This window comes from Heterodontus francisci, chromosome 6 (genome assembly GCF_036365525.1).
Source record: "Heterodontus francisci isolate sHetFra1 chromosome 6, sHetFra1.hap1, whole genome shotgun sequence".
NCBI classification, from domain to species: Eukaryota; Metazoa; Chordata; class Chondrichthyes; order Heterodontiformes; family Heterodontidae; genus Heterodontus; species Heterodontus francisci.
This window is the reverse complement of record NC_090376.1, coordinates 115,799,090-115,824,066: the sequence shown is the minus strand read 5'-3', so window position 1 is coordinate 115,824,066 and position 24,977 is coordinate 115,799,090.

The following is a 24,977-nucleotide window of genomic DNA, read 5'->3' as shown; positions in this document are numbered from 1 at the left end:
AATGGCAAACATTTAAAGAGCACCTGGATGAACTGCAACAATTGTTTATCACTGGCTGGTGCAAAAGTAAAACGGGAAAGGTAGCCAAACCATGGCTTACAAGGGAAATTAGAGATGGCATTAGATCCAATGAAGAGGCATATAAATTTGCCAGTAAAAACAACAGACCTGAGGATTGGGAACAGTTTAGAATTCAGCAAAGGAGGACCAAGGGATTGATTAAGAAAGGGAAAATAGAGCACGAGAGCAAGCTTACAGGGCACATAAAAACTGACTGTAAAAGTTTCTATCGGTATGTGAAGAGAAAAAGATTGGTGAAGACAAATGTAGGTCCCTTACAGTCAGAAACAGGGGAATTTATTATGGGGAATAAAGAAATGACTGACCAACTAAATGCATACTTTGGTTCTGTCTTCACAAAGGAGGACATAAATATCATACCAGAAATGTTGGGGAACACAGGGCTTAGTGAGAGAGAGGAATTGAAAGAAATCAGTATTAGTAGAGAAATGGTGTTGGGGAAATTGATGGAATTGAAGGCCGATAAATCCCCAGGGCCTGATGGTCTGCATCCCAGAGTGCTTAAGGAAGTGGCCCTGGAAATAGTGGATGCATTGGTGGTCATCTTCCAAGATTCTATAGACTCTGGAATAGTTCCTACAGATTGGAGGGTAGCTAATGTAACCCCACTATTTAAAAATGGAGGTAGAGGGAATTATAGACCAGTCAGCCTGACGTTGGTAGTGGGGAAAATTCTAGAGTTTATTATCAAAGATTTTATAGCAGAGCACTTAGTGAACAGTGGTAGAATCGGGCAGAGTCAGCATGGATTTACGAAAGGGCAATCATGCTTGACAAATCTACTAGAACTCTTTGGGATGTAACTGGTAGAGTTGATGAGGGGGAGCCAGTGGATGTGGTTTATTTGGATTTTCAGTAGGCCTTCGACAGAGTCCCACATAAGAGATTAGCATGTAAAATTAAAGCGCATGGGTTTTGGGGTTGTGTATTGCGATAGATAGAAAATTAGTTGGCAGACAGGAAAAAAAGGGTCGGGATAAATGGGTCTTTTTCCAAATGGCAGGCAGTGACTAGTGGGGTACCGCAGGGATGGGTGCTAGGACCCCAGCTATTCACAATATACATTAATGATTTAGATGAGGGAACTAAATGTAATGTCTCCAAATTTGCAGATGACACAAAACTGGGTGGGAGGGTGAGTTGTGAGGAAGATGCAGAGTGGCTTCAGTGTAATTTGGACAGATTATTATCTGAACGGCTATAAACTGAGCGAGGGGAATATGCAGCGAGACCTGGGTGTTTTTGTACACCAGTCCCTGAAGTTAAGCATGCAGGTGCAACAGGCGGTAAATAAGGCAAATGGTATGCTGGCCTTCATAGCGAGAGGATTCGAGTACAGGAGCACAGATGTCTTACTACCCTCATACAGGGCCTTGGTGAGGCCACACCCGGAATACTGTCATAGAGTCATAGAGTCATAGAGTTGTACAGCATAGAAACAGGCCCTTTGGCCCACCGCGCCCATGCCGGCCATAATGCCTATCTATACTAATCCCACCTGCCTGTATTAATTCCATGTCCATCTGTGCCTTTCTCATTCAATTACCTGTCCAGACACCTCTTCAATGTTGCTGCTGTTCCTGCCTCCACCACCTCCTCTGGCAGCTCATTCCAGATACCCACTATTCTTTGTTTGACAAATTTACCCCTTTGATCCCCTGTAAACCTCCTCCCTCTCACCTTAAATCTATGCCCTCTTGTTTTAGTCACCCCCACCATGGGAAACAGATTCTGGCTATCTACCCTATCTTTGCTTCTCATAATTTTATATACTTCTATCATGTCCCCTCTCAGCCTCCTTCACTCCAGGGAAAATAGACCCAACTATCCGATCTCTCTTTTTAACTCAAGCCCTTCAAACCAGGCAACATCCTTGTGAATCTTTTCTGCACCCTCTCTAGCTTAATCACATCTTTCCTGTAGTGCGGAGACCAGAACTGCACACAGTACTCCAAGTGCGGCCCAACCAACGTTATATACAACTGTAACATGACGTCCCAACTCTTGTACTCAATGCCTCGGCCGATGAAGGCAAGCATGCCATATGCCTTCTTCACCACCCTGTCTACCTGTGTTGCCACTTTCAGGGAACTATGTACTTGCACCCCAAGGTTTCTCTGCTCAAGAACACTCCCCAGGGCCCTGCCATTCACTGTATATGTCCTGGCCTGGTTTAACTTCCCAAAATGCATCACCTCGCACTTGTCTGCATTAAATTCCATTTGTCAATCCCTTGCCCACTTTCCCAGTTTATCTATATTCTGTTGTAACCTTAGACAACCTTCTGCACTGTCCACTATACCACCAATTTTGCTGTCATCTGCAAACTTACTAATCATGCCCCCTACATTCACATCTAAGTCATTAATATATATGACAAACAGAGGGCCCAGCACCGATTCCTGCGGCACATCACTGGTCACCGGCCTCCAATCTGAAAAACAACCCACCACTACCACCCTCTGCCTCCTGTCACCAAGCCAGTTTTGTATCCAAAAGGCTAGCTCACCCTGGATCCCATGTGTTCGAACCTTCTGGACCAGCCTACCATGCGGGACATTGTCAAAGGCCTTGCTAAAGTCAATGTAGAGAATGTCCATCGCCCTGCCCTCGTCAATCCTCTTGCTCACCTCCTCAAAAAACTCAATAAAATTCGTGAGCAGTTTTGGTCTCCTTATCTGAGGACGGATGTTCTTGCTATAGAGGTAGTGCAGCGAAGGTTTACCAGACTGATTCCTGGGATGGTGGGACTGACTTATGAGGATAGATTGAGTCAGTTATTATTTAATTCGCTGGAGTTCTGAAGTGTGAGGGGGGATCTCATAGAAACCTATAAAATTCAAACAGGACTTGACAGGGTAGATGCAGGAAGGATGTTCCCGATGGTGGGGGAGTCCAGAACCAAGGGTCATAATCTAAGGATACGGGGTAAACCTTTCAGGACTGAGATGAGGAGAAATTACTTCTCCCAGAGAGTGGTGAGCCTGTGGAATTCGCTACCACAGAAGGAGTTTGCAAGTTCTGCCTATGACCGCGTGGGTTTTCGCCGGGTGCTCCGGTTTCCTCCCACAGCCAAAGACTTGCAGGTTGAAAGGTAAATTGGCCATTGTAAATTGCCCCGAGTGGTAGGGAATATGGGATTACTGTAGGGTTAGTATAAATGGGTGATTGTTGGTCGGCACAGACTCGGTGGGCTGAAGGGCCTGTTTCAGTGCTGTATCTCTAAATAAATAAAAAATAAAAGCAGTTGAGGCCAAAACATTGTATGTTTTCAAGAAGGAGTGAGATATAGCTCTTGGTGCGAAAGGGATCAAAGGGTCTGGGGCGAAAGTGGGAACAAGTTACTGAGTTGGATGATCAGCCATGATCATAATGAATGGCGGAGCAGGCTTGAAGACGGAATGGCCTACTCCTGCTCCTATTTTCTACAATCAGATCGAATGGCAGAACAGACTCAAGGGGCTAAATTAACTACTTCTATTACTATGCCCCTTTGGGGAAAAAAGCGAGCTTTGTCTCGTTCACTGTTAATTTCTATCAATTAGCCTGCAAGAGACCCAGTCATGAAGTGAAAAAAAAACAGTAGGAAAGCTTTGGGAACCATAGGTCTGAAGTCACTTGTTCATTGCAGGCATACTACACATGCCACATGTCATGTCTTAAATTGCTCATTTACAAATTCCATAATATTACTTTCTGAAATAAAGTTGGATTTGAATTGATTAACACTATCCACTGTCTCCCTGAAAAGCCTGTTACATAGATTTATCACTCACTCGCTGATATATTAGCCCCAATATTAATGGGGAGATGGGAAGGGTGGAGCGTATCCATTAGAGGGCAACAAACGTGCAAGGCTGAAGAGCTGGAGGCGTTGCCAATCTCAATGGTAGGGACTCATTTAATGAATCATTGCAAACTCATAGAATCATAGAATGGTTACAGTATAGAAGGAGGCCATTTGGCCCATCGTGTCTGTGCTGGCTCTTTTAAGGATCAATTCACTTAGTGCCAGCCCCCTGCCTTCTGCCCGTAGCCTTGCACATTCTTCCTTTTCAGATAATAATCCAATTCCCTCTTACCTGCCTCCACCACACTGCCAGGCAGTGCATTCTCGATCCTAACCACTCACTGTGGAAAAAGTTTTTCCTCATGTCGCCTTTGCTTCTTTTGCCAATTACCTTCAATCTGTGCCCTCTGGTTCTCGCTCCTTCTACCAATAAGGAACAGTTTTTCTCTATCTACTGTGTCCAAGCCTCTTATAATTTTAAATACCTCTATCAAATCTCCTCTCAACCTTCTCTTTTCCAAGTAAAACAGTCCCAATTTCTCCAATCTATCTCCATAACTGAAGTTCCTCATCCCTGGAACCTTTTCTTATGAATCTTTTCTGCACCCTCTCTCACACCTTCCCATCCTTCCTAAAGTGTGATGAACAGAACTGGACACAATACTCTAGTTGAGGCTGAACCAATGTTTTATATAAGTTTAACATAACTTCCTTGCTTTTGTACTCTATTCCCCTATTGATAAAGCCTCGGATGTTGTATGCTTTATTAACCCCTCCCTCAACTTGTCCTGCCACCTTCAATGATTTATGCACAAATATACCCCACTCTCTCTGTTCCTGCACCCATTTTAGAATGTTAATTTTATGTTATATTGTCTCTTCGTGCTTTTTCTACCAAAATGAATCACTTCACACATCTCTACATTGAATTTTATCTGCCATTTGTCCGCCCATTCCATCAACTTGTCTATGTCCTCTTGAGGTTCTACACAAGCCGTCTAACAGTTCATGATGCTTCCAAGTTTTGTATCATTCACAAATTTTTAGGTCTCGGTCATTAATATATATCAGGAAGAACAGGGGTCCTGGCACCGACTCCTGGGGAACTCCACTATAATCCTTCCTGCCTGGTTAGTGGGTTGGAGCAAAAATTAGCAGTAGGAAGCCATAGCCAGGGACCCATGGAAGGTGCCTAACAGGTTATGAATGGGAGGGGGTCAGCCTGAGAGATTGGGGCTGCAATCAGAGCTGGAATGACTGAAGGCTTCCTTGCGAGGACAGTGGGTGCACTCCTGCTCCTCCTAGCCCACAAGGAATTTAAAAACAGGCAAAGTTGTTACATACCTGGTCCTCTTCTGGCATATTGACTCCTCCCATCAATTTTGCTGCATGCAGTGAAGTTTGCATATTCTTGCTTGTCAAGTAGGCTCCTGTCTGCTTTTAGCTGAAGCGTTGTTTGGTGCCTGAATCACCACCATAGATATTAAAATGGTCAGGAACAGAGTCAACCTGATATTTTGATAACAACTCGACACCACCCTCACTGCCCCTCATCACCACCCCTCCCCCCAACCCTTTCCTGCCCATCGGGGAGGTGTGGGGGAGACCAATTGTTTCTGCAGATTACTTTTGACTTTAACCCATCTTGACCTCTGGTTCTATTATTCTGAACAAGGTGAAACAGCTTGTCATGGTCTACATTATTTTGTCTTTTTAGAATTGTAAAAACACCAATAATATCAGCTCTCAATCTTCTTTATTCCAATGATAACACACCCAGTTTATGTAATCACTCTTCATAAGCCTATCCCTCAATCCTCTGAATCATTCTGTTTACCCTCTTCTACATCTTCTCAATAGCTGTAATATCCTTTTAATAACATTGCTGTAACACTACCCATCTCTGCGTTGCCTCAGCTCATCTGCTGCTGAAATTTTCTTCCATACTTTTGTTATCTATAGACTCCAATGCTCTCCTGACTGGCCTCCCACTTTATACTCTGCGTAAACTTTGCTCATCCAAAACTCTGCTGCCCATATCCTAACTCACAATCTCGTTTGCACACTACTCCTGTACTCGTTGATCTACATTGTTTCCCAGTGCTGTAATGTTTTGCCTCTCCTTATCTCAGCCTTGCAACTCTCCAAGATCTCTACACTCCTCCAGTTCTGGCCTCTTGAGCATCCTTTATTTTCTTTGCTCTATTGCTGACAGCCTTGCCCTGACAGCTGCCTGGGCCCTAAGCTCTGGAATTCACTCCCTAAACTTCTCTGCCTCTCTATCTCTCTCTTGTCCTTTTAAGGTATTCTTTAAAACCTAACTCGTTGACCAAATTTTTAGTTGACCAAATTTTCACCTGTCCTAATATCTCCTCATAAGGCCCAGTGCCAAATTTTGTTTATCACTAGACCAAAGACAATGGCTTCAGTCTTTCCCATACTTAATTGGAGGAAATTCTTGCTCATCTAGTCCTGACAAGCAGTCTGACAAGCCCACGATGAGCTTCTGATCACATATCTGCACCATCACTACAATTGCCTATTTCTACCTCTGTAACATCACCTGACTCCATCCCTGCCTCAGCTCATCTGCTGTTGAAACCATCATCCATGCATTTGTTAATTCTAGACTTGACTATTTCAATGCATTACTACCAATCTCCCATGGTCCACCCTCTGTGAACTTGAGATCATCCAAAACTCTGCTGCCCATGACCTAACTCATACCAAGTCCCATTCACCTATCATTCCTGGTCTACATTGGTGTGCCTTCAGTTGCCAATACCCTAAGCTCCAGAATTCACTCACTAAACCTTTCTGCCCCTTTACCTCTCTTTCCTCCTGTAAGCTAATCCTGAAAAACCTACATCTTTGATCAAGCTGTTTGTTATCTGTCCCAATTTCTTATATGGCTGTGCTAAAATATTGCTTTATAGCTTTCTTGTGAAGTGCCTTTGGACATTTTATTATGCTAAAGGCCCTATATAAATACAAGTTGCTGTTGATGTTGTACTGTGATGACCAGAAATGTACATAGTATCCAAAGTATAATTGCACCAATGATATATAAAGTGGCAGAAATACCTCAATATTTCATCTCAATATTGAACTTTTAATACATTCCAACATCTGATTTACTTTACTCACTGCCATTGAGTATTGTTGTGACAGCTCTTTGATTGTCAGTCAGAATCCCAGATCTCTGATTAGCCATGCACATAATTTCATTTCCATTTAAGTAATTGTCCCTTCTTGGATTTTTTTTTTGTCTCCATGCACAGCACTTTAAATTTCTCTATATTGAAGGACCTGGCAGCAATGCATGAAGAAAAATAAATGACCTCATTACAGCTGCTAATGTAAAACTTCCTTTCACACTTCTCATACTCATTGCACAACCCTGCACCGTACTATTAAGACCCAGCACCATCAATCCTTCTTACCTCTGCTCCACATTCCTGTTCTCTAATTATAACAAGACATTTTACTGCACCTCCTTCTGCCTGTGTTTAAACAGTAAGGGTCTGCTATTGCTCTTCTATTTCCTCTTCTTCACCAGACCTGTTGCTTCTTCCTCTCAGCATATATACGTAAGCTGCCTCAAATATTTTCAACACCTTTCAACAGTACACACACTGACCTAGAATCATAGAATAATAACAGCATAGAAGGAAGCCATTTGGCCCATCATGTCTGTGCTGGCTCTCTGTAAGAGCTACGCGGCTAGTTCCAGTCCCTTGCCTTTACCTTGTAGTCCTGCAAATTTTTTCTCTTCAGATAATTGTCCATGATTGAATCTGCCTCCACCACACTCTCATACAGTGCATTCCAGATCCTAACCATTTGCTGCATTAAAAAAGCTTTTCCTCATGTTATCTCTGGTTCTTTTCCCAATCACCTTAAATTGGTGTCCTCTGGTTCTCGATCCTTCTGCCAATGGAAACAGTTTGTTCCAATCTATTCTGTCCAAACCCCTCATAATTTTGAACACTTCTTTCAAATCGCATCTCAAACTTCTCTTTTCTAAAGAGAACAGCCCCAACTTTGCCAAACTATTCTCGTAACTGAAGTCTTTCATCCCTGGAACTATTCTCATAAATCTTTTCTGAACCCTCTCTAAAGCCTTCACATCCTTCATAAAGTTGGACACAGTACTCCAGTTGAGGCCGAACCAGTGTCTTCTAAAGATTCATCATATCTGCCTTGCTATATTACTCTATTTATAAAGCGCAGGATTCCCTATATCTTATTAACTGCTTTCTCAATCTACCCTGCTACCTTCAATGATTTGTGCACATGTATCCCCAAGTCCCTCTGCTCCTGTACTCTCTATAGAATTGTAACCCTTATTTTATATTGCCTCTCCTCATTTTTCCTACCAGAATGTATCACTTCACACTTCTTTGTATCAAATTGCATCAGCCTTGTGGGCGCCCATTCCACCAGCCAGTCTATGTTCTCTTGAAGTTGATCACTATCGCCCTCAAAGTTCACAATACATCAAATTTTGTGCAATCTGCAAATTTCAAATTTGTGCCCGTGTTTACCCAAGTCTAGGTCAGAATATAGATTGAGAAAAGCAGTGGTCCTAATACTGGGGAACTGCACTAACTACTTCCCTCTGGTCTGAAAAACAATCATTAACCACTACTCTCGGTTTCCTGACACTCAGCCAACATCATATCCATGCTGGTTTATTCTATGGGCTTCAACTTTACTGACAAACCTGTTATATGGCACTTCAACAAATGCCTTTTGGAAGTCCATGTACACCACTTCAACTACATTATCCTTAACAACACTCTGTTACTTCATCGAAAAACTCAATCAAATTAACTAAACATGATTTTCCCTTAATAAATCCGTGCTGCAGTTTATGAATTAATCCACATTTGTCCAATTTTGTCTCAGATTATCATTTCTAAAATCTTTCCCACCACCAAGGTTAAACTAACTGACCTGCAGTTGCTGCATTTATCCTTTACACCTTTGTTTGAACAAGGATGTAACATTTGCAGTTCTCCAGTCCTCAGGCACCACCTCTCCCATCACCACTACCCCCTGTATTTAAGGAGGGTCGGAAGGTTATGGCTAGTGTCTCCACAATTTCTACTCTTACTTCCCTTAGTATCCTCAGATGTACCTCATCTGGTTCTGGTGACTTATCTACTTTAAGTAAACCAGCCTTTCTAATACCTCCTCTTCATCAATATTTAGCCCAACCAGTATTTCAACTACCTCCTCTTTCACGATGACTTTGGCATCATCTTCTTCCTTGGTAAAGACAGATGCAAACTAATAATTTAGTACCTCAACCATGCCCTATGCCTCCATGTGCAAATCTCCTTTTTGGTCCCTAAATGGCCCTATGTCTCCTTTTACCAGTCTTCAGATGCCTATAGAAGACTTTTGGATTCACTTTTATATTAGATGCCAATCTCTTCTCATACTCTCCCTTTGTTGCTCTTATTATTGTTCTCACTTCCCCTCTGAAGTTTCTATATTCAACCTGGTTCTCACTTGTATTAGCAAACTATTCTTACCTTACAGGATAAGCTGGAACAAAATGGGAGGGAGATGACAAAATCAGAGGACATCAGTGCAAGGACAATCATTTAGTATTATTGGTCAAGGTAGGGCTTGCAGCATTGCAGATGTTATTGCATAATCTATGGAGCAGCGAATTTGGGCATCTTCCTGTTTTTCTCTCTTCCTCACACACTTTGCATGACAATTTGGTGGTGCATAGTGCTATCACTCACCTGCTACTGCTTGCTCTTGCCACTGCTCTCTAACCCTTGCCTTTAATTTTTTTTAAATTATCGGAGATTTGAAAATAGTAGAAGCAGAGTGTCAGAGTGGAGATAAAAAAAAAATCAAAGTGTGACATCACAGGAAAGCAGGTAAGTGATTGGTTGGCGAGTATTGCTCTTTTACTATCTCTAAACAAGGCCATTCATTCAAATTAGGAGCAGGGAAATTTTTTTAAAAATCAATGGGGTTAAGATTCACAGAGAATGAATTAGTATTAAAAATATTAGCACAGAACAGTACCAGAGACATTAATTAAAACTAATAGTTTAAGCAAGATACTAACTAGATTCTAAAAGCGGGAATAGAGATTATTTATATCATGGCTGGGCAGCTGAGACCTGCTGCTTGCAATTCCAACACCATGTGGGAACTGCAGGACACTTAATGTCTCTTTGGGGGGTGGGTGGGGAAGGCATGTGTGTAGGAAGTGTCTCCAGTTGCTTGAGCTTGAGCTCAGGATTTCTGAGATGGAGTGGCAGCTGGAGTCACTGCGGACAATCAGGGAGGATGAGAGTTTCCTGGATTGTACATTCCAGGAGGTGGTCACCCCACAGGCAATGAGACTTCAGGATAGTAGATGGCTAGCCATCTGGAAGAGTAGGATGGGGCAGGAAGCGCAAGAGTCTTCGGGGTGTGTGCTAATCTCAAACTAGTACTCAGCTTTGGAGACTGATGGGAGTGACGACACCTTGAAGGAGTGCAGTCCAAACCATGACACCAACGGGAAAAGGACTGCATGGGAAGGAACAGCAAAGAGCAGAAATGCAGTCGTTCTAGAAGATTCCATAGTTAGGGACATTTCTGTAAGCATCATCATGAGTCTTACATTGTGTGTTGCCTCCCTGGTGCTAAGGGAAAGACAGTGAGCCAGAAGTTGTGCTACAGGTACCAATGACCGAGAGATTACAGGTATTGAGGTCCTTCAGTCAGATTTGCAGGAGCTAGGGAGGAAGTTAAAAGTAGGTCCTTGAAGGTAATAACCTCTGGATTACTCCCAATGCCACGCAACTGCATGTATAAACAGGAAAATAGGGATGATCAATGTGTGACATTAGGCATGGTGCAGGAGGGAGGGCTTCAGATTCTTGGGGCAGGAGGCACTATTCAAAAGGTAAGGGTTGCACCTCAACAGGACTGGTAATAATGTTCTCACAGGGAGGTTCACTGGTGTGGTTGGGGACGGTTTAAACTAAATTGGCAGAGGAATGAGCACCAGCATATAGAAGTAGAAAAGAGGAATAATGTGCATAAAGTGAGAGTGTTGGATAGCACAGAGAAAGAAGTAGTACCATGAGATAGGAGCAGACTATGAACATACGAACATAGGAATTAGGAGAAGGCGAAGGCTACTCGTCCCCTCGAGCCTGCTCTACCATTCAATAGGTTCATGGCTGAACTGATTTCTCCACATTACCACCTAACCCTGATAACCTTTCACCCCCTTACTTATCAAGAATCTATCTACCTCTGCCTTAAACATATTCAAAGACTCTGCTTCCATCGTCTTTTGAGGAAGAGAGTTCCAACGACTCACGACCCTCGAGAGAAATAATTTCTCCTCATCTCTGTCTTAAGTGGGCGACCCCTTATTTTTAAACAGTGACCCCTGGTTCTAGATTCTCCCACAAGGGGAAACATCCTTTCCACATCCACCCTGTCAAGACCCCTCACGATCTTATATGTTTCAATCAAGTCGTCTTACTCTTATAAATTTCAGCGGATACAAGCCTAGCCTGTCCAATCTTTCCTCATAAGACAGCCTGCCCATTCCAGGTATCAGTCTAATAAACCTTCTTTGAACTGCTTCCAATGCATTTACATCCTTCCTTAAATAAAGAGACCAAAAAGTACTACGAGGAATACAAAGAATGTATGGATGGAAATGCACAAAGTGTGGTGCATAAGTTTGGTGCACAAGCACAAATAGCTATGTGTCAGTATGACATAGTGGCAATAATGGACATGTGGCTTAAAATGGTGAGGGCTGAGTGCTTAATATTCAAGGATACAAGGATAGGGAAGGAAAAAGGGGATGTGGAGTGGCAGTACTGATTAGGGAAGACATTAGGAAAGAGAGGGGGAGGGGGCAAGGATAGAATCCATTTCGTTTGAGTTGAGAAGCAAAAAGTGCATGATCACGTAACTGAGGGTATTCTATAGGCCTCTAAATAGTGAGAGAGAGATAGAGGAATAAATCTACAGGGAAATCACAGAGATGTGCAAGAACTATAGAGCTTTGATGCAGGGTTGTGGTGTGGGGTCTTAAATTACCCAAACATCAATTGAGATCATGTTAGAGTAAAGGGAAAGGAGGGGGAGGAATTTCTGAATGTGTTCAGGGAGAACTACCTTGACCAGAATATTCTCAGTCCAACAAGGAAGAAGGCTTTGTAGGATTTTGGCTGGGGAATGAATTGTGCCAAGTGGACTAAGTGTCTGTGGGGGAGACATTTAGCTAAGCGCGATCATTGCATCATAAGGTTTAGATTAGTAATGAGAAAGAGCAATTAACAAGCTAAAGTAGAACTTTTAAATTGGAAGGAGGCTAGCTTCAATGGGTTGAGAGGCAATCTAGCCTGGGTAAAATGGAACCAAAAACTGACAGGAAAAATATGAACAGAAGAATGGGAGACCTTTAAAGAGATATTTCAGGTACAATTAATTAATAAGTAGAGGAGTAACTAAACCTGAGAGAGGCGATTACTGTATTTAGCATTTAATATTTATAGCAGAAATCTAGCGCGAGGGTCCATATAATTAATTGTAACTTAATTTAGGAAGGATTTCATAAGGATTTATTTGAAATTAATTTAGTAATTATCACTAGAAATGTCAGTTAGAGGGGTAAAGTGCTTCACCTGTGAAATGTGGGAGGTCCGTGATGCTTCCAGTGTTCCAGACAACTACATCTGCAGGAAGTGTACCCAATTGCAGCTCCTCACAGACCGCATGGATCGGTTGGAGCAGCAACTGGATGCACTTAGGAGCATGCAGGTGGCGGAAAGCATTATAGACAGGAGTTTTAGAGAAGTCGTTACACCCAAGGTGCAGGCAGATAGATGGGTGACCGCTCGAAGGGGCAGGCAGTCAGTGCAGGAATCCCCTGTGGCCATCCCCCTCTCTAACAAGTATACCATTTTGGATACTGTTGGGGGGGATGGCCTATCAGGGGAAAACAACAGCAACAGCCAGAGCAGTGGCACCACGGCTGACTCTGTTGTTCAGCAGGGAGGGACAACGTGCAGAAGAGCAATAGTTATAGGGGACTCGATAGTCAGGGGCACAGATAGGTGCTTCTGTGGATGTGAAAGAGACTCCAGGATGGTATGTTGCCTCCTTGGTGCCAGGGTCAAGGATGTCTCTGAACAGGCAGGGGGAATTCTGAAGGGGGAGGGTGAACATCCAGAGGTTGTGGTACACATTGATACTAACGACATAGGCAGGAAGAGTGACGAGGTCCTGCAGTGGGAGTTCAGGGAGTTAGGTAGTAAGTTAAAAAACAGGACCTCTTGGGTTGTAATCTCGGATTACTCCCTGTCCCATGTGCCAGTGAGGGTCGAAATAGGAAGATAGTGCAGTTAAACACATGGCTAAACAGCTGTTGTAGGAGGGAGGGTTTCAGATATCTGGATCATTGGGATCTCTTCCGGGACAGGTAGGACCTGTATAAGAAGGATGGGTTGCATCTAAACTGGAGGGGCACAAATATCCTGGCTGCAAGGTTTGCTAGCGTCACTAGGGAGGGTTTAAACTAGTGTGGCAGGGGGGTGGGAACCAGAGCAGTAGGTCAGCAGGTGAAATAACTGAGGGGGAACTCGTGAATAATGCCAGGAAGACTGGGAGGAAGAGCAGGCGGGGTGATGTTGCTGAGCACAGTGGGACTGGTGTTCTGAAGTGCATTTGTTTCAATGCGAGAAGTATAACAGGTAAGGCAGATGAACTTAGAGCTTGGATTAGTACTTGGAACTATGATGTTGTTGCTATTACAGAGACTTGGTTGAGAGAAGGACAGGATTGGCAGCTAAATGTTCCAGGATTTAGATGCTTCAGGCACGATAGAGGGGGTGTAAAAAGGGTGGGGGATTTGCATTACTGGTTAAGGAGAATATCACAGCTGTACTGCGGGAGGACACCTCGGAGGGCTCATGCAGTGAGGCAATATGGGTAGAGCTCAGAAATAGGAAGGGTGCAGTCACAATGTTGGGGGTTTACTACAGGCCTCCCAACAGCCAGCGGGTAGTAGAGGAGCAGATATGTAGACAGATTTTGGAAAGATGTAAAAGCAACAGGGTTGTTGTGGTGGGTTATTTTAATTTCCCCTATATTGACTGGGATTCACTTCGTGCTAGGGGCTTGGATGGGGCAGAATTTGTAAGGAGCATCCAGGAGGGCTTCTTGAAACAATATGTAGATAGTCCAACTGGGGAAGAGGCCGTACTGGACCTGGTATTGGGGAATGAGCCCGGCCAGGTGGTCGAAGTTTCAGTAGGGGAGCATTTCGGGAACAGTGACCATAATTCCGTAAGTTTTAAGATACTTGTGGATAAGGATAAGAGTAGTCCTCAGGTGAAAGTGCTAAATTGGGGGAAGGCTAATTCTAACAATATTAGGCAGGAACTGAAGAATTTAGATTGGGGGCGGCTATTTGAGGGTAAATCAACATCTGATATGTGGGGTGGCACAGTGGTTAGCACCACAGAGCTCCAGCGACCCGGGTTCAATTCTGGGTACTGCCTGTGCGGAGTTTGCAATTTCTCCCTGTGACCAGGTGGGTTTCCGCCAGGGGCTCCGGTTTCCTCCCACAGCCAAAGACGAGTGGGTTGATAGGTAAATTGGCCATTATAAATTGCCCCTGGGATAGGTAGGTGGTAGAGGAATTGAGGGAAGTTGGGGATGTGGTAGGAATATGGGATTAATGTAGGATTAGTATAAATGGGTGTTTGATGGTCGGCACAGACTTGGTGGGCCGAAGGGCCTGTTTCAGTGCTGTATCTCAAAATAAATAAATAAATAAAATCAGTTGATTAGAATCTAGGACCAGCATGCTCCTGTGAGGATGAAGGATACGTTTGGCAAGTTTTGGGAACCTTGGATATTGTGAGCCTAGTCAAAAAGAAAAAGGGAGTATTTGTAAGGGCTTGAAGGCTGGGAACCTACAAAGTCCTTGAGGAATATAAAGGAAGTCGGAAGGAACTAAAGCAAGGAGTCGGAAGGGCTAAAAGGGGTCATGAAAAGTCACTGGCAAACAGGATTAAGGAGAATCCCAAGGCTTTTTATACGTATATAAAGAGCAAGAGGGTAGCCAGGGAAAGGGTTGGTCCATTCAAGGACAGAGAAGGGAATCTATGCGTGGAGCCAGAGGAAATGGGCGAGGTACTAAATGAGTACTTTGCATCAGTATTCACCAAAGAGAAGGACTTGGTGGATGATGAGTCTAGGGAAGGGAGTGTAGATAGTCTGGGTCATGTCATTATCAAAAAGGAGGCGGTGTGGGGCATCTTCCAAAGCATTAAGGTAGATAAGTCTCCAGGGCCTGATGGGATCTACCCCAGAATACTGAGTGAGGCAAGGGAGGAAATTGCTGGGGCCTTGACAGAAATCTTTGTATCCTCATTGGCTAAAAGTGAGGTCCCAGAGGACTGGAGAATAGCCAATGTTGTTCCTTTGTTTAAGAAGGGTAGCAAGGATAATCCAGGAAATTACAGCCCGGTGAGCCTTACGTCAGTGGTAGGGAAATTATTGGAGAGGATTCTTCGGGACAGGATTTACTCCCATTTGGAAACAAATGGACTTATTCGCGAGAGGCAGCATGGTTTTGTGAAGGGGAGGTCGTGTCTCACTAACTTGATCGAGTTTTTTGAGGAAGTGACGAAGATGATTGATGAAGGAATGTTGTCTACATGGACTTCAGTAAAGCCTTTGACAAGGTCCCTCATGGCAGACTGGTACAAAAGGTGAAGTCACACGGGATCAGAGGTGAGCTGGCAAGATGGATACAGAATTGGCTCGGTCATAGAAGACAGAGGGTAGCAGTGGAAGGATGCTTTTCTGAATGGAGGGCTGTGACTAGTGGTATTCCGCAGGGATCTGTGCTGGGACCTTTGCTGTTTGTATTATATATAAATGATTTGGAGGAAAATGTAGCTGGTTTTATTAGTAAGTTTGCGGATGACACAAAGGTTGGTGGAGTTGCGGATAGTGATGAGGATTGTCAGAGGATACAGCAGGATATAGATCGGTTGGAGACTTGGGCGGAGAAATGGCAGATGGAGTTTAATCCAGACAAATGTAAGGTAATGCATTTTGGAAGATCTAATACAGGTGGGAAGTATACAGTAAATGGCAGAACCCTTAGAAGTATTGACAGGCAGAGAGATCTGGGTGTACAGGTCCACAGATCACTGAAAGTGGCAACGCAGGTGGATAAGGTGGTCAAGAAGGCATACAGCATGCTTGCCTTCATCGGTCGGGGCATAGAGTATAAAAATTGGCAAGTCATCCTGCAACTGTACAGAACCTTAGTAAGGCCACACTTGGAATATTGTGTACAATTCTGGTCGCCACGTTACCAGAAGGATGTGGAGGCTTTGGAGAGGGTACAGAAGAGGTTTACCAGGATGTTGCCTGGTCTGGAGGGTATTAGCTATGAGGAGAGGTTGGATAAACTCGAATTGTTTTCACTAGAATGACGGAGGTGGAGGGGCGACCTGACAGACGTTTACAAAGTTATGAGTGGCATGGACAGAGTGGATAGTCAGAAGCTTTTTCCCAGGGTGGAAGAGTCAGTTACTGGGGGACATAGGTTTAAGGTGCGAGGGGCAAAGTTTAGAGGGGATGTGCGAGGCAAGTTTTTTTACACAGAGGGTGGTGAGTGCCTGGAACTTGCTGCCAGGGGAGGTGGTGGAAGCAGGTACGATAGCGATGTTTAAGAGGCATCTTGACAAATACATGAATTGGATGGGAATAGAGGGATACGGTCCCCGGAAGTGCAGAAGGTTTTAGTTTAGACAGGCATCATGATCGGCACAGGCTTGGAGGGCCGAATGGCCTGTTCCTGTGCTCTACTGTTCTTTGTTGAGGCCAGATATATTCCAACAACAGTAAAAGGTAGGGGAATCAATGCCAGGGCTCCTTAGATGACAAGGGAGATACAGAATAGGATGAAACAAAAAAAGATTGTGTGATCCATTTCAAGTGAATTCTTCAAGCAAGAAGCAGCCCACATTCAATCTGTTGAGAGGGAAGGTAAAGAGGAAACTAAGACTGGCAGACAGAAAATATGAGAATAGAATGGCAATTAACATAAAAGGGAGCTCAAAAATCCTCTAATGTCATGTAAATAGTAAATGGGTAGTAACTGGTAGGGTAGGTCTTATTGCAGACAAAGAAGATGATATATGCTTCAAAGTGCAGGGAAGGCTAGAATACTTTGCATCAGTGTTTGCCAAGGAAGAGGATGCTGACAAAATATGTAGAAGTGAAGATGGTTGAGGTAAAAGATAGTATCATGCAGGCTCCCACCTGCCAAGACTGAAGCATACATTATTTCGCCACATGAACATTAAAATTTCTCATTGTAGCTGTGACGAAAAGAGGGCCTATTACAAGGAATTGCCAAGACGCTGACTGGAAAGACATTTGCATACTAGCAGACAGTGTTGGAACAAGGGACGCAGTCCTTGTTTCCCTAATACACAGAAGAAGTGTTCAGACCAGTTTATTCACAAGACTAACTGACTGTTGGAGTTTTTTGAATTTGAACTTGCTGAGAGAAAGAAAGGGCTCTTTCTCCTGGACTGAGAACACCTCTCTCCCAAGGAGAGAAGAGATAAAAGTCTCTTACAGTGAACAAGGTTTATGAAGAATACTGGGCCCTAACAAAAAGCAAGACTACGTACAATCAAGGACTACAGTGAGCTCAAAGCACAATATAAACCCCTCTTCAGAGATTGCCTCAAAAGTTTTTACTTGATTTTTCTTCTGCTCTTTTCTGTTCCTATTTGCATGTGCATATCACGTATGCATGCTAGCTAGGGCCACGGCGTGTATCCGTAGGCGTTTGCCGTTTTAGAGTTGAAGTTTAAGTTTTAATAAATTTCACTTTTCTTCTTTAAACCTAAGAAAGCCTGTTTATGCTCATTTCTTTGCCTTATAATTGGAAAGTGGTGAACAAGGATTCACCAAAGGGGAGCTCAAAACACAATGTTCAGGGACAGAAGGACTTGCAGGTTCATGTGCATAAATATTTGAAAGTGGCAGGACATATTAAGAGAGTAATTAGCAAAGCATATGGGATCTTAGGCTTCATAGGTAGAAGTGTTAGGTACAAAGGCAGAGAAATTATACTGAACCTTTATAAAGCTCTGGTTAGGCCACAACTAGAGTATTACGTCCAGTTCTGGTGACCACACCTTTTCAAGGATTGTGAGTGAGGGTCCTTGAGAGAGTGCAGAGGAGATTTCAATCCAAAACCAAAATCACTCCAACCTCAGTTGTTGAGCTTCAGTATGCAGATGATGCTTGCATGTGCATTAACTCTGAAACTGAGCTCAAGATCATTGTCAACACCTTCTCTGAAGCAGAAGATAAAATGGGTCTTTCAGTAAACACTCGGAAAACGAAGTTCCTCTTCCAACCAGCTCCCACAGCACAACACCTCCCCCTGTCAATCAAGATCAATGGTGAGATCCTGGAAAAAGTGGACCATTTCCCATATCTTGGGAGCTTCTTCTGAGTGAAGGCAGGCATGGATGACGAGGTTCATCATCGCCGCCAATGTGCCAGCTCAGCTTTCAACCGACTTAGGAAGAGACTATTTGAGGATCAGGATCCCAAATCTGAGGCTAAGTTCATGGTTTACCAAGCAGCAGTGATCCCTGTGCTCCTATATGCTTTGGAGACTTGGATAACCTTCAGCAGGCTCATCAAAGCACTGGAGACCTGGAGATGTACCAGCAGAGGTGCCTTCGCAAGATCCTCCAAATCCGGTGGCAAGAAAGGCGATCCAAGAGCAGCGGCCTCTTTCAAGCCAACCTGCCCACCATCGGGGCACTAATCACTCTAAATGGGCTCTGACGGGTGGGACATGTCATTCGTATGCCTGACACCATACTCCCAAAGCAGCTGTTCTACTCAGAATTTGGTCACAGCAGAAGGACAGCGGAAATACTTTAGAGATGTCCTCAAAGCATGCCTGAAGAGATCAAATATTCCCATCAACTTGTGTGAGTCCCTGGCTCATGACTGTCCTAGTTGGAGAAAGCTCATTCTGGAAAGCATTGTACATCTTGAGGGATTGCATCGGGAACATGCGGAGATGAAGTTGAGGCATCAAAGGGAGCACACAAACCTCCAAACTGTCATCTACCTGACCCTTCAAGCGCCACCTGCACCTCATGTGGTAGAGTACGAAGCTCGCGAATTAGACTTATGAGCCACCTCAAACCATCGAACTGGAGTGGAAGCAAGTCATCCTCCATCCCGAGGGCCTGCCTAAGAAGAAGGGAGGAGATTTGCCAGAATGGTTCCAGGGATGAGGGATTTTAGCTACAAGGTTAGGTTCAAGAAGCTAGGGTTATTCTCCTTGGAGCAAAGGAAATTGAGTGGAGATTAAGAACGTACGATTTAGGAGTAGGAATAGATCACTTGGCCCCTCGAGCCTGCTCGAGCCTGCTCCGCCATTCAACAAGTTCAAGGTTGAACTGATTACTCTACATTTCTGCCTATCCCTGATAACTTTTCACCCCCTTGGTTATCAGGAATCTACCTACCTCTGCCTTAAAAATATTCAAAGACTCTGCTTCCACTGCCTTTTGAGGAAGAGTTCCAAAGACCCATGACCCTCAAGAGAAAACATTTTTCCTCATCTATGTCTTAAATGGACGATCCCTATTTTTAAACAGTGACCTTAGTTCTAGATTGTCCCACAAGAGGAAACATGCTTTCCACATCCATCCTGTCAAGACCCCTCTGGATCTTATGTGTTGCCTCCTACCCTTCTAAACTCCAACGGATACAAGACTAGCCTGTCCAATCTTTCCTCATAAAACAACCCGCCCATTTCAGGTATTAGTCCAGTAAACCTTCTCTGAACTGCTTCCAATGCATTTACATCCTTCCTTAAATAAGGAGAGCAGTACTGTACACATCACTGCAGATGTGGTCTCACCAATGCCCTGTATAACTGAAGCATAACCTCCCTACTTTTGAGTAAAAACTGAAAGTGCTGCAAATACTCAGCAGGTCAGGTCGCATCTGTGAAGGGTGAAGCAGAGTTAACGTTTCAGGTCTGTGACCTTTCATTAGAACTGGCAAAAGTTAGGTTTTAAGCAAGTGAAGGATGGGGTTGGGGGTCGGGGTGGGGTAGCGTTGGTGGGGAAGAGACAAAAGGGAAAGTGTATGATAGGCAGAGGGCAGCAGAGATTAAATAACAAAGCTGTCCTGGGACAAAGGCAAAGAGTGTGTTAATACTTGTGGTAAAAGACAGACCATTAGCCCAGAGAGGGTGTAAAAACCACTGACCACCTCCAGGCGCGTATCCATTGTCTCTCGAGATAAGGAGGCCCAAAAGAAAAAGAAGGGTGTAAAAAGAAGAATAATGAGCAACTCTCTCGTCATGAAAAACAGGCACATGGTTAAAAATAAAATAAAATAAAAAATTATAAAAATATAAGAAGAGGCCAGTCATGCTCTGAAATTATTGAACTCAATATTCAGTCTGCAAGCCTGGAAAGTGCCTAATCGAAAGATCAGGTGCTACTCCTCGAGATTGCGTTGATGTTCACTGGAACATTAGAGCAGGCTAAGGACAGATATTTGTGCTTGAGAGCAGGGGGTGGGTGTTGAAATGGCAAGCGACTGGAAGCTCAGGGTCATGGTTTCAGACTGGGCGGAGGTGTTACGCAAAGCGGTCACCCAATCTGCGTCTGGTCTCCCCACTGTAGAGGTGACCGCATTGTGATCAGTGAATACAGTACACTAAATTGAAGGAAATAAATCACTGCTTCACTTGGAAGGAGTGTTTGGGGCATTGGATGGTGAGCAGAGAGGAGGTAAAAGGGCAGGTATTACACCTCCTGCGATTGCATAGGCAGGTGCCGTGGGAAGGGGACGAGGAGTCTGGGGTGATGGAGGAGTGGACCAGGGTGTCGTGGAGGGAACAATCCCTTCAGAGTGCTGACAGGGGAGGGGAAGAGAAGATGTGTTTGATGGTGGCATCACATTGGAGGCGGAAATTCTTTGGATGTGGAGGCTGGTGGGGTGGAAAGTGAGGACAAGGGGAACCCTGTCATGGTTCTAGGAGGGAGGGGAAGGGGTGAGGGCAGAAGTGTGGGAAATAGGTCGGACACGGTTGAGGGCCCTGTCAACCACAGTGGGGTGGGGGCGGGGGGGGAATCATTGGTTTAGGAAAAAGAAAGATATATCAGAAGCGCTGTTGTGGAAGGTTGCATCATCAGAACAGATGCGTTGGAGATGGAGAAACTGGAAGAATGGGATGGAGTCCTTACAGGAACCAGGGTCTGAGGAAGTGTATTCAAGGTAGCCATGGGAGTCGGCAGGCTTATAAGGAATATTGGTAGAAAGCCTATCCCCAGAGATGGAGACAGAGAATTGGAGGAAGGGAAGGGAAGTGTCGGAAATAGACCAGGTAAAGGTGAGAGAAGGGTGCAAATTGGAAGCAAAGTTGCTGAAGTTTTCCAGTTCGCGGTGAGAGCAGAAAGTGGCACTGTTGCAGTCATCAATGTACTGGAAAAAGAGGTGTGGGGGGGTGGTGGTGGTGCCTGAGTGGGGCTGGAACAAGGAATGTTCAACATATCCCACAAAAAGACAGGCATAACTAGGACCCATGCAGGTACCCATAACAACATCTTTTATTTGAAGGAAGTTACTAGAATTCAAGGAGAAGCTGTTCAATGTAAGAATAAGTTCAGCCAAGTGAAGGAGGGTGGTGGTCGTGGATTGGGAATGGTTTTATATTCAATTTGTATTCAATCCCTACTTTTGTATTCAATTCCTCTCACAATAAACAATAACATTCTATTGGCTTTCCTAATTACTTGCCGTACTTGCATTGTAATAAGAGTTTTGCTTTTTTAAAAAAAAGCTAAGAGGTCTGTGTGCCTTTAAGACTGAGAAAAAAGGACTGTGAACAGTGACCGCAGAGACTTGTTGTAGTAATTGAAGTGCATGCTACAGGGCAATTTCTATCCAAGCAACCAGAATGTTTAATGACTATCTTGTGACTATGTTGTTGTTGAAGAGTTAGTTTCACTTTTGGGTTGTTCAGTTACTGCTGGAGACTGACCAGGAATACAGCCAAGAAAACTCTTTTTCTTGAAAAATAATTCCTGTGTCGTGAAACTCTAATTTCTTCATGAAGATAAAAGAACTTTGAAGAATTTTCAAATCTAATGTAAGGGAGCTAAAACCCTTATTGCTCTTTATGCCTGAAGAGAAAGGAAAAGACCCAGAGAAAGAGGAGTTGCTTCGCTTTGTGGAGAAAGGCTCCTTTGCTGAGAGGAAACCAGCATTGTTGAAGGTAGCAAATTTCCTATTGTCTCCAGTCTGTCAAAAATCTCTGCCTCAAGTGAATTAACAGTGCATTACTCCGGCCTTGGTCATAACACCTTAGGCAATTCATGGACTAATACATCCAGATCCCTCTGCATCTCAGAGCTCTGCAATCTCTCATCATTTGGACAATATGCTTCTTTTTTATTCTTTCTGCCAATTTGGACTATTTCACATTTTCCACATTATACTCCATTTGCCAGATCCTACCCACTCACTTAACCTATCTATGTCCCTTTGCAGCCTCCTTGTGTCCTCCTCACAACTTACTTTCCTACCAGTCTTTCTGTCAACAAATTTAGCAACCATACCTTCGGTCCTTCATCCAAGTCATTTATATAAATTGTAAAAAGTTGAGGTCCTAGCACTGATCCCTGGGCACACCACTCATTATAACTTGCCAACCCAAAAATGACCCATTTCTGCCTAGAAATCATAGAAAGTTTAAGGCAGAGAAAGAGGCCACTTGGCCCATCATGTCTGTGCCAGCTGCTCTAATCCACCTACTCTAATCCCACCTTCCAACATTTGGTCCATAGCCCTGCAAATTACAGCACTTGAGGTGCATATCCAGACTCCTTTTGAATGAATAGACAGCGTCTGCCTCAACTACCCTTCCAGGCAATGAATTCCAGACCCCCACCACCCTCTGGGTGAGAAAGATTTTCCTCATCTCCCCTCTAATTTCTCTACTAATCAATTTAAATCTATGCCCCCTCGTCACTAACCTCTCTGCTAAGGTTCATAGACCCTTCACCTCCACTCTATCCAGACCCCTCAAAATTTTGTACATTTCAATCAGATCTCCCCTTAGCCTTCTCTGTTCCAAGGAGAACAACCCCAGCTTATCCAATCTTTTCTCATAGCTGTATTTTTCCAGTCCTGGCAACATCCTTGTAAATCTCTTCTTTACCCTCTCGAGTGCAATTACATCTTTCCTGTAATGAGGTGACCAGAACTTCACACAGTACTCGAGTTGTAGCCTAACCAATGAGTTATACAGTTCCAGCATAACCTCCCTGCTCTTATATTCTATAGCTCAACTAATAAAGGAAAGGATTCCATATGCCTTCTTAACCACCTTATCAACTGTCCTGCTACCTTCAGGGATCTGTGGACATTCACTCCAAGGTCCCTCACTTTCTCTATATTTCTTAGTATTTTCCTATTAATTGCGTATTCCTTTGCCTTGTTTGACCTCCCCAAATGCATCACCTCACACTTCTCCAGGTTAAATTCCATTTGCCGCTTTTCTGCTCATCTGACCAGACCATCAATATCATCCTGCAGCCTACAGCTATCCTCGTCGCTATCTACCACATGGCCAATCTTTGTGTTGTCTGCAAAGGTCTTGATCACGCCTCTACATTTACGTCCAAATTGTTAATATATACCACAAAAAGCAGGGAACCCAGTACTGAGCCCTGCGGAATGCCACTGGAAACAGCCCTCTAGTCGCTAAAATAGCCGTCAACAATTACCCTTTGTTTCCTGCCACTGAGCCAATTTTGTATCCATCTTGCTGCATTTCCCTGGATCCCATGGGATTTTATTTTTTAACCAGTCTGTCTTGTCAAAAGCCTTGCTAGAATCCATGTAGACCACACCAACTGCTCTACCCTCATCTATCTTCCTTGTTACTTCTTCAAAAAATTCAATCAAGTTGGTCCATCAAGATCTTCCCTTAACAAATCCATGCTGACTCTCCGTGTTTAACCTGTGCCTTTCTAAGTGACGGTTTATTCTATCTCTCAGAATAGATTCCAATATTTTGCCCACTACTGATGTTAGACTGGCTGGCCTGTAATTATTCGGTCTATCCTTCACTCCTTTTTAAACAGAGGTACAACGTTAGCAATTCTCCAATCCCCCGGCACCACACCTGTATCCAGTGAGGACTGGAAAATGATGGTCAGACCTTCTGTTATTTCCTCTCTTGCTTCTTTTAATAGCCGAGGGTACATTTCATCTGGCCCTGGTGATTTATCAACTTTCAAAGATGGTAATCCCATTTATACCTCCTCATTCCCTATGTTTATCACATTCAATACTTCACATTCCTTCTCCTTAAATACAATATCTGCATCGTCCCCCTTTTTTGTGAAGACAGACACAAAGTATTCATTAAGAACCATACCGACATCTTCCACCTCGACACATGGGTTACCTTTTTGGTCTTTTATGGGCCCTAGTCTCTCCTTAGTTACCCTCTTACTCTTAAAGTATTGATAAAATATCTTTGGGTTCACCTTGATTTTACTTGCCAATATTCTATCATGCCCTCTCTTTGCTTTCCTAATTTCGTTTTTGATTTCACCCCTCCACTTTCTAAACCCCTCTTGGCTTTCTGCAGTATTGAGTTCTCGATGTCGGACATAAGTTTTCCTTTTCTGCCTTATCTTACCCTGTAGGCACCTTGACATCCATGGGGCTCTAGATTTGGCCATCTCACCCTTTTTCTTTATGGGAACATGTTTACTCTGAACCCTTTGAATCTCCCTTTTGAACTCCTGCCACTGTTCTGCCTTCAAGTAGCTGTTTCCAGTCAATTTTTGCTAAATCACACCTCAGTTTGTTAAAATTGGCCTTGCTCCATTTGCGAACTCTAACTCCTGTTCTATCTCTGTCCTTTTCCATAATTATATTAAAACTGACTGAATTATGATCACTCCCACCATAATGCTCTCTCACTGCCACTCCTTCCACCTGCCCATCTTCATTT